Raw genomic sequence first — 18,851 nt, 5'->3', positions numbered from 1 at the left:
CTAATATCTTTTAAGCATATTGAGGTGCTTCAAGCCTTGCCTAACTGCTCTGTGTGACTGGATGCATCAGAATCAGCTGATGTGTAGCACCAATAATACTGAAATACTATTTTTTGGCACCCTGGCTCCAAGCAACTGGTTGGCATGCTGGGCTGATGGAATCCCTTCACCAGCTTCTGATAGGGAGGTGGACAAGGACTTAGAAGTTAAGTTTGATAGGTGTTTAACTTTCCAACTACAGATCAGTTCTGTGGTTGGAATGTGTTTTGATTTCCGGCAGATTTTGAATAAGTTTTTATATTTTTTCTGTCTTTTCCTGCCAGGACATCTGTTATCCAGGCTCTCACTACCTCCCACTTGGATTATGACAAAGCTTTATATCTTGCACCTCCAGACCACGCCATTCATAAGCTTCATGTGGTATAGAATGCTGCGGCACAACTTTTATTGAATCTTCCTCAGAGAGGCAGGATTTCTAAGTGTAGCATGCCCCCAGCCGGGGTACTCACCAATGACTATGCCACACAAGGAGCTTAGTACAACACATCTTTATTCTTCTCTGTGTAACTGCAAACGGAACATTCTAAACTTGCATTCACTACACTGTGCTTTAATGCTTACATTACAGTTATACAGAGTCCATCAGGAGAAACAATGGTTCCTTCATTACAAACTCACACAACACTACATATTCACCTATGCTTAATCAAAAATTAAAAGTATGTACATAACCATAGCTCTTCAATGAGTACCTTGATTACACGTCCTGACTATGTCTTCGGAAACTAGAGCCAGGCAGTAGAAAAGTGCATGACCGGCGTTGGTGACGTAGAAATGGTAGAAGTCAGAGGTTCTTCACTTGTCCTTTCAGACACAGTCTCTAAAATAACATCAGTGAATAATGAGTGATGAGCTACATGACTGAAATATGAAGAGCCTCGCGTAATGAACTTCCCAGGACGTTGGGCAGTCACCATGTGTCCTTTGCTGGTCACAACATGAAATGGTTCAGCATCAAAAGGAGTATCAGATATTAATTTTCTATGATGACAAGCAAGCACCCGATCTCCTCTAGTGAACATATTTTGCATGTCGACACTTGTCTGCATAGGCCTTCATTTTCCTCTTACAATCCAGGGCTTTTATGCGTTTCTTCATCAGTAATTGCTCCTCTGTTGGTCCATTGAGGTAACTTGGTCTTCATGGCTCTCCCAAACGTTAAGGTTGCAGGGCTTTCCTCTGTGGTCGGGTAAAGGGATTAAACGGTAAGCTCGAAGTGTGGAATTTCCAACAGCTTTAAGGTCAAGCATTTTGTAGTGCACCACGCTAGACAGCTTCCTTCGGCGTACTCATGAAACGTTTTCCAAGGCCATTGGCGTGTGATCAAAGAGGTGTGCTCTACTGATGCTTCACATTAAGATGACTGAGAAAGTCCCTGAATTCTCAACGGTTGAAAGGTGGGCCATTGTCAGATTTAAGATTGAGGAAACACTCTGGGTTGCGAAGATGCTGTCTAATCTCTGAATGACACATTCTTGAGTGATAGATGAGAGATTGTCTATCAATGGAAAACGGAATTATTCAACACTGATCACCATCAGGTGATGTCAGATGTCAAGTGGAAGATGTCAAGTAGGCCGAGAAGTCAACGACAATTCTTTAACATGCATGCTTTGGCAACTCTGACATTTTTAAGGGGAGTTGAATGGTTTTCGATGACAGGCAGTTGCATAGATGGCAGGCCTCTAATTCTCGTTCAACTCTCTCATCAAGATGTGGTTACCAGCCTTGGTCCTCGAGAGCTCGTTTAGTGGTAACAATTCTACGATGTCCTTCATGGGCCACTTCAATCATCTGTTGTTGCAGGCTCTCCGGAATGACAATTCTCGATCCTCTTAGAATAATACCATCCTGAGTAACTGAAAGCTCATTTTTGACATTTTTAAACTTCTGATATTCACTGTCACTGTCACTAGTAATAGGTCAAGGATGCTGGTCCCAAGACGTCAGAGACGGCGTGAGGTCAGGTAGGTGTACGGGTTCCCTTTCCAATGAGGAACTGTCTCGAGAGACCCACAGCTGATTCTCATGGGGATTTCTTCCCGCTTAATTTGGAATACTACTTACTTACTTCCTAAGTGGCCTTAGTTTAATCACTACAGTGCATGTATCTGATATATCTATCACTACACTCTTTTGTGGTCCTGAAGAAGTGATTGGGATCTCTTCCTGAGACCGTTAAAGTGTGCAAAACATGTCGACCTAAGAAACATACACACTAGGGATGTATCACAAACCTAGCTACAGAGGGCCATTACATCCCTCGCAGCAGCACCACCTTTTTAGTTTTTACTAATGACAGAGGGGCTGTTTTTTTCAATAAATTCTCCAAGCACCCATCTGGCATTTTTTTTTTTTTTTTTTTTAAAACCTTTATTTGAGCAAGCAAAAAGGTACAAGGATGGGCCTACAACCACACGGGCCAGCCGCTAAAGAGGAGTAGACACATATCATACATGCCCGCAGAGGTAACCGTCAATAAACAATGCAATACTCCACATAATATACAGGACAAAAACAGGTTTTATATATATGAAAGAACAAACATACAAAAAGGCGAGAGTGTATCACTGAAGGTCAGCCCAAGGGACGCAAGGGGAGGACAGCAGCGGAAGTGCAGTAGCAATATCCTAAGCACTAAGGAGTGCGAAGTGGGGGGGGGGGGAGGGGGGCAGAGATCAGGAAGAAGAAGGGGGGAGAGCCGGAGACACCAGCTCAGTCCCTATATGAAGATTCCGGGAACGCTAGCCTAAGGAGACAGGGTAATCTCGATAGTGTCCACAAGGGGAGGAGTACAAATGTCTCCACGGTATTCGTTCCAGTGACCCCACACCTTCACCCATGCCCTGGGTCTGCCCCTGGCCACATAGACAGTTTTCTCACGGAACATGGACCAATCCATGTTATTCTCCCATTGCGAGAGGGCAGGGGGCCTGGAGGCCCCCCAAAGTTGCGCAATATCTCGCTTCGCAATCATATAGCCCAGGGTGGCCCATCTAGTCTGTGCCACCGAATAGTCCGTGGGCTCCCAAACATTCAAAAGACAGCGACGAGGTTCCGGACGCATCTGGCATTTTTTAACTCCACATTAGGACACCACTGCGACTCACCCCCACACACCATTACAGCTTTATCCAAAAGATCTCCGAAAAATGACCCCTTTTGGGACCCGTAGGGTATTTCAGCACTGGCCCGAAGAGGAGCATAAGCCCAATGATGAATCATGACATCCTTCGGAGTTTGTGAGGGCATCAAGGACAGGACACACTGCCCCCAACAACCACAGTAGCAGAACAACAACAGCTTTATGTCTTTGCTTCTTTCTGTTAGGAACAGTGACTCTCTTTGGATGTAAAGTAATCTCTGAATGACATATTCATGAGTAATAGATAAGAGATCATCTATCGATGGGAAACTGAATTATTCATCATTGATCACCATCAGGTGATATCAGACGTCAAGTGGACCGAGAAGTCAACGACAATTCTTTACCATGCATGCGTTGGCAACTCTGACGTGTTTAAGGGGTGTTCAATGGTTTTTGATGACAGGCAGTTGCATAGATGGCAGGCCTCTAATTCTCGTTCAACTCTCACATCGAGATGTGGTTACCAGACTTGGTCCTGGAGAGCTCGTTTAGTGGTAACAATTATACAATGTACTTCATGGGCCAATTCAATCATCTGTTGCTGCAGGCTCGCCGGAATGACAATTCTCAATTCTCTTAGAATAATACCTTCCTGAGTAACTGAAAGTTAATTTTTGTCCTTTTAAACTTCTGATATTCACTGCCACTGGTAAGAGGTTGAGGTTGCTGCTCCCAATACTGATGTAAATAATGTTTTTCATTTTCAGCATGTCACTATCTTGACTCGTGGAAGTGACCGTTTGTTCCAATGAAATGGTAGCTGTAGTGCTTGATTTCATTATAACATTCATGTAAGCTTCAGTCATCTTAGAATGGGTACCAGGGCATTGTGGAGGCACTCATGAAAAGTAGTCGGCAGGGCTCTGATCTTTCCCTTGATGATGCACGATGGTGTAGTTGTATTCTTACAATTGCAGACGAAAACGTTCATTGTGAGGAATCCTTTTTGCTTTTGGATTTGCCAAAGATAGCCAACACTGCCTGATGATCCATCACAAACTTGAAGGACTTCCCATACAATCAAGTGGAAATGTTCACAAGCCCACAACACTGCTAAGCTTTCTTTCTCAGGTTGTGAGATAAACTTAGGCTTGCATACACCGCAATACGTCTTCAAGCATTTGGTTGTCCACTATGATGTACAAGGATGGTGCCCAACCCGACAGGACTAGCATCAACAACAACCTCAGTATGAAGTTTTGGATCAAAGTATGCCATTTAAGTATGTTCTCAATAGCTTGTTTGATTTTCTGGGAGCTTTGCTCACATTTATTGGGCAAAAGAAAAGAAAAAAATGTTGTCAAGTCTCTTAATGGTGCACTGACCATGGAAAAGTCTTGTATGTATTAGGAGCAATGGCTGGCCATTCCAAGGAATGAATGTAACATGGAAACATATTGTGGAGAACTGGTAGTCGACGACTCTTGCTCCTTTAGCTGGAGAGGGTGGCATGCCCTCATCATAAAAAATATGGCCAAAGACTTTTATCTTTGTCCTATGGAACTCAGATTTCTCAGCATTCATAGGTAAATCAGCATCAACGAGCAGCTGACACACTTGCATGAGAGCTTTGTCATGCTCCTTCTATGTAGTCCCGAAAACCAATATGTCATCAATAATTCAAAGCATTCATGATAAGCTGTATGATATTCCTGGGATAGCTCTGCAGTTGATGGCACATCAAAACGTAGTTTTCTGTAATGGAAATCATCAACATGTGTAGAAACGGTAATAATGTACATGCAGTTCTCCTCGACCTCCAACTACTGATATCATTTATTCACATCCAGGCAAGAGAATACCTGTGCAATTGTGTTATCATGTTGGCATTGTATGGGCCTGGAGTCATTCTCTTTCAATTGTCGTGTTCACTTGACCCATATCCATGTAGATGTGTACAGCTCCTTCACTGTTCTTTTTGGGCACTATCACTATAGGAGAAGCCCATGGAGTTGGACCAGTGGAACGCTCAATGGATTCAAGTTCTTTTTCTACAGCATCCTGTAAACGGAAGGCAATTTGTTTGTGTCTTTGAATAACAGGACGGATGTCCTCATTAATATGTAATTGAACTTTCATAGTCTCGAGTTTGCCAGCCCATGAAATAATGACGGGAATTGTCTTACTATTTCAGGATGAGCATTCATAATATAGTTCATCGGAAAAAGAAGACTTACGGACTGATCTTGTTCTCCTGAATAATTATTTAGTGCACCTCCCCTTTTTCCGATGAACCTCTCTATACCAGTTGCACCTATCAACGGGGGGTGCTGGGAGTAGTTGCACCTCACCTAACAAACGATATACTTGGGATTTAAGTGCTTAACCTTGGTCATGCTGTTGTGTTTTTGTTTTTTCGTAGGCATTAATAATATAGTTCACAGATATCTATTCCATGTCAGCAGCTGTGCTGAAGCTGATAAACAGGAGCTTGACACTGTACCTTGAAGTACATGAATAAGTGCTTGTAATTTTGTTTTCTTATGATTCATCATTGCTACAAATTAACCTTGACTTTTTAGTGGCGTTGATGCAGCCCACAAATACACTTTCATTTTCAATGCCTTCAGCGGGAGTAATGTAGATAGCTCATTATATTTCTCTACAGGCATAATATTTATTGCTACACCCCTATTGATAATGGAAGGTATTTAACATCCATTGACTTTTAGTGTGATTTTCGGACAGTGTTTGAATGACTTCGGTGCTTTGTCATGTCGACATCTCTTTCACCAGTATTTTTCCTCAAAGGCAGACAGTCCAACATACGCATGCTTCACTGAGGTAAACATCGGCGTGGCACAACCATCTTCTTCACTTTCACTTAATATTGATACGGAAGAACTGTTTGACGAAGATTTAGATCTCGACCGACTTCGTGTGGTGTTGATTGGCCTCAGCTGACGTGGTTGATTGGCCTTTTGGCGTGAAATGTTGTTTCTGGAACATTTGGGCAGCCATTTTGTCTTTGCGCCGTGATGCACTTACTTTTACTTCTGCCTGGTAAACAGTTCTCCTTTCCACAGCCTTTGCAGATTTGCCCAATGACGTGACTTCTACCTTTGTGTGGAAACGATAATACGCACCTGAAGCACAACTTCTTTTTCTGTGAGAATTCACTGTGCATCACACTGTCTTGTGCATTGGCTTACTTCTCACAATTATGACTGACTCACTCAGGGCACCTCCTGCCTGTTGATCAGCAAACTCTTCAGCTCTGGCAGCCATAAGAACTCACTCCAGTTTAAGAGTTTTTTTCAGCATTCATCATATGAACTAATCGGACAAACATCTGTCAATTACTCTGAGGAATACAGCTTCATCATTAAATTCATTGAACTTACAGTGTTTGATGAATGCATTTATTTACTCAACAAATTTGTCAATGGTCTCACTTTCTTTCTGATGTTCTTGACCTTTCGTAATCTACATTTGGCATTGGACTGAACTTGAGATTCAAGGAGGCCTTGGGAGTTGTCCTGCGCCACCACGCGCCAGCATTGTTGATGTGCCACTTCAGATATGGACATTTCCGCAAGCACAACCCAGGTGCTTCCTCAAGGGGTCACTTTCCTCAGTGCAGTGGCACAATGACTCTCATCACACAGTTCTGGTAAGCAGATGAACATTTCTTGTACTTGCATCCACTTATAGCATTAACACTCCATATGAATGTATGGCTTTGAGTTGCATAGTAGAGCAGTACCTCTCTTTGCGGCCTTCCCAGCAGCTTCTTGGCCCCTGATGTGTAGACTTCTCCATGAAGCTTTCATTGATTTCTAATACTTTACACGGAACTGGGGCTGCGCTAGGACTCCACATGTGCCAAACGTCGATTTTGCACTTCGACATAGGCACATGTGCCATGCATGAGCAGTTTGCTGGACCATGGCAAACTCTCTGGGAAAACATTGTTGAGGTTACTTATCTCCAATCTTGTCACCAGTTGTAGCATCCTCCCGAGCCAGGTACTTTGCAATGACTATGCCACACACGGAGCTTAGCATAACACGTCTTTATTCTTCGTGTGACCGCAAACTCAACATTGTAAAGCTGCGTTCACTTCACTACGCTCTAATGCTTATGTCACAGTTCTACAGAGTTTATTAGGAGCCACAAGTGTTCCATCATTTCAAACTCACACAACACTACAGTAAGCACCTTCATTATTTGCAATGGCTCCCTGTAAGGAAGAGAATCCTGTTAAAAAACTCTGCTGCTGACATTTTGCACTCTACATAACGTCGTGTCTATTTCTATAACCCCACGAAGAATCTCCGGTCCTCTAATCAGCCCTTAGCAAGTTTACTGGGTAAGTACCGGTGCACACTCTTTCTCCTTTCTTGGTCCTTCTAAATGGAATATACTCCCCCTACACATGAGACAGGAGAGTTCGTAGCTTACTTTAAAAAAAAGCTAAAAACATGGCTTTTCACCCTGTAATACTTAACTTGCCACTGGACTTGCTTCGTTTTCGTTTCAGATCTTTTTTCGGATACATTTTAGCCATAAAAGCACAGATCATCACAGTAAAAAAAGGAAATATAACAATCCATAGGCAAGAGCTAGACTGAGTCATACATAACAATTAGTATAGCATAAAACCAGTATATACAGAAGATCCCATAAATCAATTACTTTTACAACTCATTCTCTATATAAAAACAGAACATCACAAAGTGCACATTGAGTTGCGAGCACGTACTGACAATTTAAAAAAGGTACCTACACTGGCCATTAACTCATCATTTTCTAACTTACGGATTGTTAAGTAGTCTTCTTCTAAATGTATGGGTAGTGTGTTCTTAGAAAATGGGAGCAAAAACTGGTGAGTATATCGGCTATAAAATTTACAACAAAATGGAGTGTTGTATGCCCACTCTTGTCATCATATGGGCAAGGTAATTGTCCCAGATTCGCAGTGTACCCCAATGGAAAGCAAAGCAGAAATTTGACTGTATCAGCCCTTAGATGAAACAATATTCCTCTCTCCCAGCGTCCGATTGGCTCTAGGAGGTAACTAGGTAGGGTATTTAATTCTTCCACAACTGGCAAATACATTTCTACAAAAAAAATTCTGAATCTCCTTTTTAAATCTTAAAGTCCTGTAATGATCATATAAAACTTCCCGAATCACTTTTTTATTCATGTCAATGGAATCTTCCGGGTTTGTAAAAATCTGAGTATGGTTGATACTACTCAGGGCATCCCTTGTAGCAGCGAGCCATAGTGTATCTTTCCCCTTATCACACCTTAAGCAGTTTCTAATGATCTCGCTAGTCAGAGACGCTGCGGGGTTCTTCCAAATCGCAAGCGAAAAGAGAATGGGTCACGCCTTTTTAAAGTCTTCAACATAATGTACATTTAGTTCCGCATGACAAATGAACTGTGAGGTCGAAATTATCCCTGTCTTTTTAGGTTGAGGTAAACTAATAATTGAGTTGATAACTTTAGAGAACTTGTTCCTACTATGTGTCACATGATCAGTCCATAAACCATTGGCAGAGAAAACAAACCCAAGATAGGGGAAGGTGCTTGTACAGTGAAGTTTTTGCTCATCTACGGTAATAGAATTTAAAATATGCGTTTTTGGCCCACAAGACATAATAAATGATTTTTTTTTAATTAGTACACAAATCTAAGCTACCCATAACATCTACAAAGCCCGGCACTAAAAGTCGTAAGGTATTTGGCGTTCGTCCCATTAAAACAGCATCATCAGCATGCAATAAGGTGGGTACTTGATTACCTTTAATTTTGAGGACATCATTAGTTAGTGCAATAAGGGATTTATCCAAATTGTTCATATATAAAATGAAAAGCAGGGGTGCCAGAACACACCCCTGCCTTACACCCCTATCAATTCTGATGTCCCCTGAGACTTCCCCAATAGTATTAATCCTTACTCGCGCCTGTAAGTTCCTATGCAGGTATGCTAAAAAACGTGTTTCAGCCTAGCAAAGGCTTTGTTGACGGTAAGTGGGCATGTTTCTATGTCTACTATTTATCTCAGTTAGCTATTAGGGTGCTTTCTGGGACTAGTAGTTCATTGCAAAATACAAATACAAAACGAAACAAAATATTTGCGCATTGGGGACGCTGCTGTAACATTTTTCACTGTTTTAAATTGCACAGATTGCTTAGATCAAATTCTAGTCCCTGCTTAGTTCGCGCTGCATTAAGTAAATGCATAAATTACATCGCTGCCAGGCAGAGCTTTACAGCCACATTTTCAATGAAATTGACCGGGTATAATACCCTTAAGCAATGATTATGTGTACGTTATATTAAGCGTACTTGCAAGTTATGGTTCATGTAATCAGGGTATAGTACCCGGTTCGATGATGGTTGTCGCCTCTGTATGGTCCAATCAGTTCAATTTAATTGATACATTATTCAAGATGCACGTAAAGCTCCTCATCAAAATTCATCCCTTTCGGTACCTTGGTTTTGAGTCTAATGATCAATTTGGATTCAATTTGCCCCAATCTCCGTAGTCGATTACCACCGCTTTCATTTACATCCAACATGAAGATACCATAGTACGTCATAGCTCTCCAATCACTATTCTGACAGTTAGCCATGTGCTTGGCGGTAGCATATGTCATGTCTTTATTTCTTACCGCTCTTATATGTTCCAAAATTCGCTTTTTGAGTGCACATGTTGTACTCCCAATATCTTTGCAACCACATTTACATTGTACCACATATACAACATGAGTTGATGCACATGATATTTGTCCTTGAATTATTGTTTGTTTTCCGCTCGGTTCATCATAAGTGGTTTTGTTTTGGCCAATTTTACAAGCTTTGCAGACATTACATCTCCGGAATCCATTTCGTTGGTCTGTTAGCCAATTGTTTTTATTAAAAAACTGTTTTCCTTTAAAATGGCTCTGTACAAGGCAATTTCTTAGAGATGTAGTTTTTCTATAGCTGATCAATGGTCCTTTTCCTGCCATCTTACCTATATCAGGAACCCCTGAAATAAGATGCCAGTACTTCTGAATTTTGTTTCTTATGATGCCGCTCTCTTTGCTAAATGTCATCACAAATCGTGGTGGTCCTTGAATCTCATCTTTTTTCACTTGTGGGGCAAGTATCATTGTTCGACTTTTCAAATCCACTCTCTTTTTACACTTGTTAAGAATTCTATCACTATATCCTCTTGATTTTAACCGTACTGAAGTTTCCCTGATTTTTGTTTCTGCATCACTTTCTTTAGTACAGTTCCTTTTCATGCGAATAAATTCGCCATATGGTATGCTGGATAGCAAGGGTTGAGGATGAAAGCTAGTACCATGCAAGATACTGTTTGTAGCTGTTTTTTCCTATAGAGAGTGGTTTGTATTTGATCATTTTCAATGAAAACAGTGAGGTCCAAAAATCTATTTTCTTTTTACTGATGGAATGTGTGAACTGTAATCCCACATCATTGTTATTGAGTTTGGAGAAATAGGAGTTAAATTCTGACGTTGAACCATTCAAATTACGAACAGGTCGTCGATGTAACAAACCCATAAAATAATTTTGTCCAAATCTTCTTGATTGGTGGGGTCCCAGGCTATTGTCTTTTCCCACCAACCCATGGTGACATTGGCGTAATTTGGTGAAAATGACATGCCCATAGATGTACCGCACTCCTGCTTGTACAATTGATGATTGAAAATAAATACATTATTTGTCAAACACAGATTGATCATTTGCATAAGCATTTCTGTATGTTTTTTCTTCTCTACATTTCGTTGTTTGAGAAAGTAGGCACATGCATTGAGTCCTATGTGGTGTTTTATCGAGGTGTATAGCGACACCACATCAATGGTTATCAATAGATAATTCTGATCCCATGCTATATTTTGTAAGATTCTCAAAAAATCTCCTGAGTCTTGAATATAGGAACTCATGCTTTTAGCAATAGGTCCGAGAAAAACATCTATGTATTGTGGTAAATAAATAATTAATTACCGGTACTATTTTTGAATACATTGAATAAAACAGATAGCTCAATAAATAAGACACAGGATTCGAGGTATCTGAGTCTAACAGGCTTTAATCAGGCATAAGGGAAGGGACAGGAACGGGATAGCCTGCACGGAAATAGAATGGATGGCAGCTGCAACGTCTAAGTAACAGTACAAGGTATATATACATTACAATTTCATTCAATACAGTAGGCGTAGCAGTAGGCGTAGCAGTAGGCGTGTACAAGGCGTATACATGGACATGTGATGTAGACGTCACAGAAGTGTCATAAGATAGGCGGAAACATGGAGGGGGCTACCTGAGCAGCTGGGACCTTTAACCTAGTGGTGCGCGCAAACGGGCTATGACGTGTGACTAGGGAGAACTGGGGGCTATGACTTCTGCACTAGAAGAGGAGACTAAAGTCTACGGTGTCAGGACGACATGTACCTATGGCATATCTGGTATCTTGTGTTTGGAGTACATGTTGATAGAAACTAAAAGCTATCAGGGCAGAGGCTACTTGACACTAAGACTGGTGCATGCATATATTCTTCGTGTAATGCGTGTGCTATGAATCTTCTATGAATATTAATACAGTAATTCTCTTTCATGGAGACAGGAAGACTAGACCATAGCTGGAGATGTTTATACGGTTCAATAGCTAAGGAATGCAAAGACGAGGAGCTGAACTGATAACTAGAAGCATAACATATTCTTGGCAGACTAGCAGGCAGAGCCAGGCCGGGCCAGGCACCGCGCTGCGCGGCGGAAGTAAGTGAAGGGTCAGGAATGCAGGTGGGGGCTGTATCGCTCCTCGGAGCGGGTTCAGGAGACTGGAGTTTGAATCTGGCGTCCGGGCCCTTTTGAGGCCTAGAAACGGGGACAATTTAATGAATTAACGTGCACACTGTAAAACGTAAAACGTGGCAACATAGGCCTAATACTCGTTGCTTTCACGAGAACTGGAAACTGGCATACTAGAGTTGGACACAACTATAATTGCGTCTTTAATCGATCATAGGGGGATATATACATATCGATCATGCACATATAACATAGAATGGGGAACACGTAGGGACATAGAACAAGGCAAAATATAATTTTCCTCATTCCCTCCTTGACCCTACGTTTCCATCAGGAAACATCAATATTCATGATACCATCTATCTGTTCATATAGCATCATTTGCTCGTCTCGAATTGTCTTGGAACGGGACTTAGGACTAGGAATACAGGATGTAGCACACAAGCCGCAAATCGCAGGGCCACATTGTAAACAGAGGCAGCAACTGAATATGATCATTACTGCTATACCTAGAAATGACAATACTTTCCATCCCCAGGCAGATATGATACTCCAGAGCCAACCGGACCATGTGCCTGGATCTTGGTGTAACTGATGGGCAATTTTATGAAGTCTGGTTATAGCTGAATATACAGACGGTGCGTTATTAGGAATGAAAATGCAGCAACTAGATCCGATGACTCTACAAGCTCCTCCTCTATCGGCCAATATGACGTCAAGAACGAGACGATTTTGGAGCACGACAAATCTAATGGCAGATTGCTCTTCTGTTAAGTTACCTAGAGCGGAAGTAGTCTCATTCACTACTGCTTCAAGGGTTCTGGTTAACCTACGTATTAACTTACTATTCTGGACCGGACCTATGAAGAAAAAGAAACCTTTATTGAAGTCTTGATACTGTTCTAGAGCAGTTTCAGTTTGATCGACAATTGGGGACTCAGTCTCCCTTCTATGTCTAACGTGTACTAGATGTGTGTTTCTGTGATAATCGGGTGGGGCTAGAAAAACTGGTGGCAGTAGGAAGGCAATATAACATGTTCCATCCCAATCGAGGGGCAGACGTATATATGCGGTCTGACCACACACAAAATAAGAATGACGTGAGGCTTTGAAAATAGATTTCCCACTGTCACTATACTCGACCACAGTAGTACAATCACTATGACCTACATGTGCGGAACCATTCTTTCTGACACATAATTCGCCTTTGACGGGTAGAACTGAAATAGCAGGCAAATCTGGAGTAGTCTCGGACTGAACATTCAGAACCATGAAATTCGAGGAATAATTACTTAAATCATATACTTCATTTTCTAGATCAGAACCTGTTCTGTGGGGAAAACCTTCCTTGTCTGGGAAACATGTTCTATTCAGAAGGGACATATCACTCGAGGATGACGTTAATGTGGACCATGCTCCACACGAACCATTGTGTGAAAAAGGATAAGGAAAGAGTGGCAGAACTCCCTTCGGTGTCTGGAAAAGGGGAAGTCGACCACACACCCAACAATTAGTGGCATTGCTGGTCTGGTGTGAATAGTGTAACATTCTGATAAATGTGTTATTACGCATAGCAAGACGATAGGATAACTCGTGAGGAGGCAGGTCACTAAATGTGTGCTCTACTGTAACATTAAGAAACATATGTACATGTGAAATAGGAAAGCATAAATGAAAAGCATAACTTATGCAGGTAACCATAAGACTCAGAAACAATAAAAAGAATAGAGTAACGATGCATCTACTGCAAATATTCTTTTGATAGCGTATTCTCTTAGCGTTTTGACTAACTCTCTCACTATGTGGGTCTATCTCATACATGTCAGGAACCTGTCTAACCGCTTCACCCGAGAGGGACTTAAACAATTAAACTGTCTGACTTGCTAGACCTCAACTTGGCTTTATACTCCTGCTGCGGAGTTTTCTCTAACAGGGGAAGTTTAGAGTCTGTGTCTGGGCAGTCTTTGAGGACAGGGCAGTCTTTGATAAATGTCTTTGGTCGTAATCCATGGAATTTCTTGACGTGGCTGGTATGTACCCAGCCCTTGCGTCCCTCGAGCTTGACTGCGGTCCTTGTTGTTAATAACACCAACTTGGGCTCCTTCCAGCGGGGCTCCAGCGGACTTGAACGATCGAAGTTTTGAACCAACACGAGTTCACCTGGAACGACTTCGCGCGGTTTCACTTGAGTGTTGTCTGGAAAAGCAGCGGCGACCTGTGAACGACAAGAGTGTAGGGCAGACATCAAGGAAGCTAGGTAATCTGTCAGCATATTACTGGAAACGTCTGTAATCTTTCGGGGCATAGGTGTACCCCACATATTTGGAGGACGGCCGAATACGACCTCGTACGGGGACAGACCTGATCTAGAGTGTGCAACCATTCTCATATAAAAAAGGGCAACTGGCAGTGCTACCAACCAATCTACACCTTTCTCTGCGCATACTTTTGCAATGCGGATTTTCAATGTCTGATTATGTCTCTCAACTAGACCAGCTGCTTCGGGGTGCCGTACACAGTGGAACTTCCACTGGTACCCTAACAGAAGGGATACTTGTTTCATGAGTTCAGAGGAGAATGGCTGGCCGTTGTCTGAATACACGACCCTTGGCAAACCATAGCGGGGGAAAAACTCACGAACCAACTGCCTGGCAGTGGTCGCGGCAGTGTAATCTGGAACTGGATATGCTTCTGTCCATCTGGACAAAGCACATACAACTACGAGGACATACTTGAAACCTCGACATCGCTCCATCTGAATATAATCCATCTGGAGGACTTCAAAAGGGTGGTCAGGAGGATGGAATCCACCTTGTTCCACCGGGACACTTTTACCTGGATTGAACTGACAACAGATCATGCAGGTACGCACTTTCTGCTTGGCTGCTGCTCGTAAATGCTTGTTGAACCAAATGTTCTGGATACTGTCTAACATGGCCTTTTCTCCTAGGTGTACTGGACTATGTGCGGTATTAATAATGACTTGAACCATTGAGTCGGGGAGAAACCATGTGGCTTTTCCCTTCGTCAACCATCCCTGATCTGTCTGGACCCCTCCTTGTTCGGACCATTTCTTGATTTCATCAGAGGTAGCATGTGACTGGATATCTAGTACATCTTGTGTAGGGTCCTTAACTGTCATACAAGTTGTCTGATCTGGAATGTGTTTCGGTGTCTTGTTAACTGGAATGTCTGGAGTCTGAGTCGTAAGCTTGGCTGTACGATCTGCCAGGTCGTTACCCTGGGAAATGATGTCAGTAACTTTCGTATGTGCTTTGCACTTCATAATGGCAATAGCTGTCGGTAAATGTATTGCATCTAACAGAGCTTGAATGAGGAGGCCATGCTGAATCTTAGTTCCATGAGAAGTCATGAAACCTCTCTCTTGCCAGAGCACTCCAAAGTCGTGAACGACTCCGAATGCATAACGCGAATCTGTGTATATGTTAACTTTCAGGTTCTTGGCACGTATGCAGGCTTGGGTCAGAGCGACTAGCTCTGCTGCTTGAGCAGACAGGGTGTCAATACGGTGTGTTTCTATAACTTCGGTTTCAGTAGTCACTGCATACGCGGCTACTAGTTCTCCTGTACTTGTTCTCATACATGAACCATCCACATAAAGTGTCAGGTCGGGATCTGGTAATGCAATATCTGTCAAGTCTTGTCTTGGCTTTGTCATGGTGTTAACAACTTCCACACAGTCATGTGTGGCAGGATTTGAAGTAACTGACGGTAACAGTGTAGCTGGGTTTAAAATGTTGCAGCGTCTGATTTCTATGTGTGGCTGAAACAGTGTCAGTTCATAACCTGTTAAACGGGCAATTGTCAAGTGCTGAGTCTGTGTTCGGTTTAAAAGAACTTCCACGGAGTGTGGAACTTGTACTGTCAGGGAGTGTCCTAACACTATGGAATCACTTTGTCTGATAGCTAGAGCTGTGGCTGCAACTGACTTGAGGCACGCAGGCAGAGCCTGGGCCACCGGATCTAATGTGCTAGAAAAATAAGCACAGGGCTTGTATTGTCCTGCTTGATCTTGTGTGAGAACAGATAATGCAGTACCATCACGTTCTGTAACAAAAAGTGTGAAAGGCTTACTGTAGTTCGGTGTTGCTAGAACAGGTGCATTACATAAAGCTTTCTTTAACTCATTGAAAACAAGTGTATGTTCCTGGGTCCAAGGGAGGACAGTCGATACGGCTGCCTCCTGTGTCGTTAACTGTATCAGTGGTTTGGCTAGATATGCGTACTGAGGAATCCATTGTCTACAGTAAGAAGTGAGGCCGATAAAAGCTCGTACCTCCTTCTGTGTCTTGGGTTGTGGAAGACGCGCTATTAACTGGATACGGTCTGGTGTCAACTGCCTACCCCTCTTGGACAGTAAGTGTCCCAAGTAGACCACTTGCTGGACACAGAACTGAAGCTTTGAAGGGGACACCTTGTGCCCCATCTCGGCCAGGAAATACAAGACTGTCAGTGACGCACGTTCGCAGTCACATTCAGAACGGGCTGTAATTAACAGATCATCGACATACTGGAGTAGGGCAGTGTCAGTTGGCATGTGAATATTGTCTAGTTGTCTTTTAAGTGCTTGACTGTAAATACTAGGACTTTCTGTGAAACCTTGAGGAGCTCGTGTGAATTTATAGCTTCTTCCATTTAAACAGAATCCGAAAAGAAACTGGCTGTCTGGATGAATAGGGACACTAAAGAATGCGTTCTTGAGATCAATTACAGTAAAGAACGTGGCTTCAGAATCAATGGCAGTCAATAGTGAGGAAATATCAGGGACTACTGGGTACTGGGGTATGATACATTTATTAAGTTCTCGAAGGTCGATCACTAATCGATAAACTGGAGGTGCATTTGGATCAGTACGTTTCAGGACTGGAATGATAGGAGAATTACATACATTGGAGCCAGTTTCTACAACCACTCCTTGAGCAATGAGTTCGTCAATAATTTTGGATAAGGCTCCTACAGCCTCAGGTGGCAATTTGTACTGTCGGATTCGTGGTAATACAACACCTTGTTTCAGAGTGACACGATAGGGTGTAATGTGCATACAACCTACATCAGTTGGACCTTGCGCCCATAAATGCTGTGGTACATTCAATAATCTTGGATCAAAATCACGTAATACATAATGACCTTTAAAATCTCGCAGGAACAGTCTTACTCCCTCTGGGGAGCAACAAATTATGGCACCTAATTCTTTCAGTGTCTTAATGCCTAATAAATTTTCTGGACATGACTTCGTAAGTAACAAATCTGTAGTTCGGGACAATGGACCAACTTCTAGAGTAACTGGTTTCGATATTTCATTAACAATAGGCTTTCCTGAAAATCCAAGGGAAACATTTCTTGAGCCTGAGAGCGGAGCCCCTGGAACCTCGTCATGACTGATGGTAGTCCTACTTGCCCCTGTATCAATCAGAAACTTTCTGTCTTTCCCTAATACTTGACTATGTACATAGGGACCCTCTTGATCTACAGGAATCTCGATGAGAGGCAAGCCAACCTCCCTCTCTAGGCTGTTTCATGAATACGGCTGATAATCTGGATACTCTGACTGTGCATACTGGTACATCTGCTGTGTAACGTGCTGTGTTGCAGCTATAGGCTGCGGTACTGTAACTGTCTGTTGCGCGTTCTGCGGTGGCTGGGAAGTCTGTAAAACTTGTTCTTGTCTAGGCGGACGCGGTCTCTCTTTAGTCTTACCAGTAGCTATGTTATGTTTCAGAACTGCACATTCGTTTATAAAATGACCTTGTTGTTTACAATAATTGCATGTCCCTTTAACGGGAGCTGTAGGATGACTGGCTTGATTCGGACCCCTCTTCTGACTGTCTTTTGGAACAGACTGTGCAACTAATACTTTCATTTTCGTGTCTTTCATACGTCTTCTTTCATGTTCCTGCTCTTCCCTGATTCTGTTCTGGTGATACTGGAGCATCTGGAGCATCTGTGACGGAGTATTAGCTTGCCAAGAACTCTCGACTTTCAGTACTCGATTTTTAACTTGTGGACTTGAATTCTCGACTAGTTTGGTAACAAAAAGATGTGGATACGATTCACTACTTGTTTTCAGACCACTATTAATAATGAAACATTTCTCGAATCTAGAATAAAAGTCACTAGTATCTTCATCTTGTTTCTGTTTACAGGCTGAGATGGCATCCCAGTCTTCCTTTTTCGTGGCTAGTAATCTTGGCAAAACTTGTATTAACAGTTCGGGCAAAGCTTTAGCTTTATCCCCAAGACCGGTACCTGGTACTCGTGTGTTATCTTCGGCTTCTAATGCGGACCAATCTATCTTATTCTCTCCCACCTCCCATTCTTTTTCTTTAAGTTTTTCATATATGCCCGCAGGCAACAAGACCTTTAACATTTTAATGATATCAGGATACGTGTATTCTCCCATACGGAGCATGTCCTTTAATTCACGGTGGAACCCTGCTGGATCTTTATCATGACAGGGGATTAACTTTTTCATCTCCAAAAGTTCTATTTTCGTGATGGGGGTGTAAACAAATACTCGTTCTAGAGCACCCCCCGTTGTCCTAACTGGATGTACTTCTCGTAACGGATTCTGTCTATCTATGTAGAATGACTTCCTTACTGGGGGTGGAACGGGAACAAAATGCGGAGTCAGGAACGTACTGTATTTGTGGCGCTGTTCTCGAATGACATTAATTAAATCGGTACCTAGACCTTTCCATCTGTACTGGAGTAACTCGTTCAATACATCATGTAAAGGACCTGGATCAGAATGCTGAACCTCATACAGTGTGATGAGGTGCTGGATCATATACATACCCACCAGACGCTGCTCGGCTGGGGGCAGTTTCAGGAACATTTGTGCCACGATTTCATC

This window comes from Lissotriton helveticus, chromosome 5_1, assembly GCF_964261635.1.
Source record: "Lissotriton helveticus chromosome 5_1, aLisHel1.1, whole genome shotgun sequence".
Taxonomy (NCBI): domain Eukaryota; kingdom Metazoa; phylum Chordata; class Amphibia; order Caudata; family Salamandridae; genus Lissotriton; species Lissotriton helveticus.
This window is presented reverse-complemented; position numbering follows the sequence as displayed.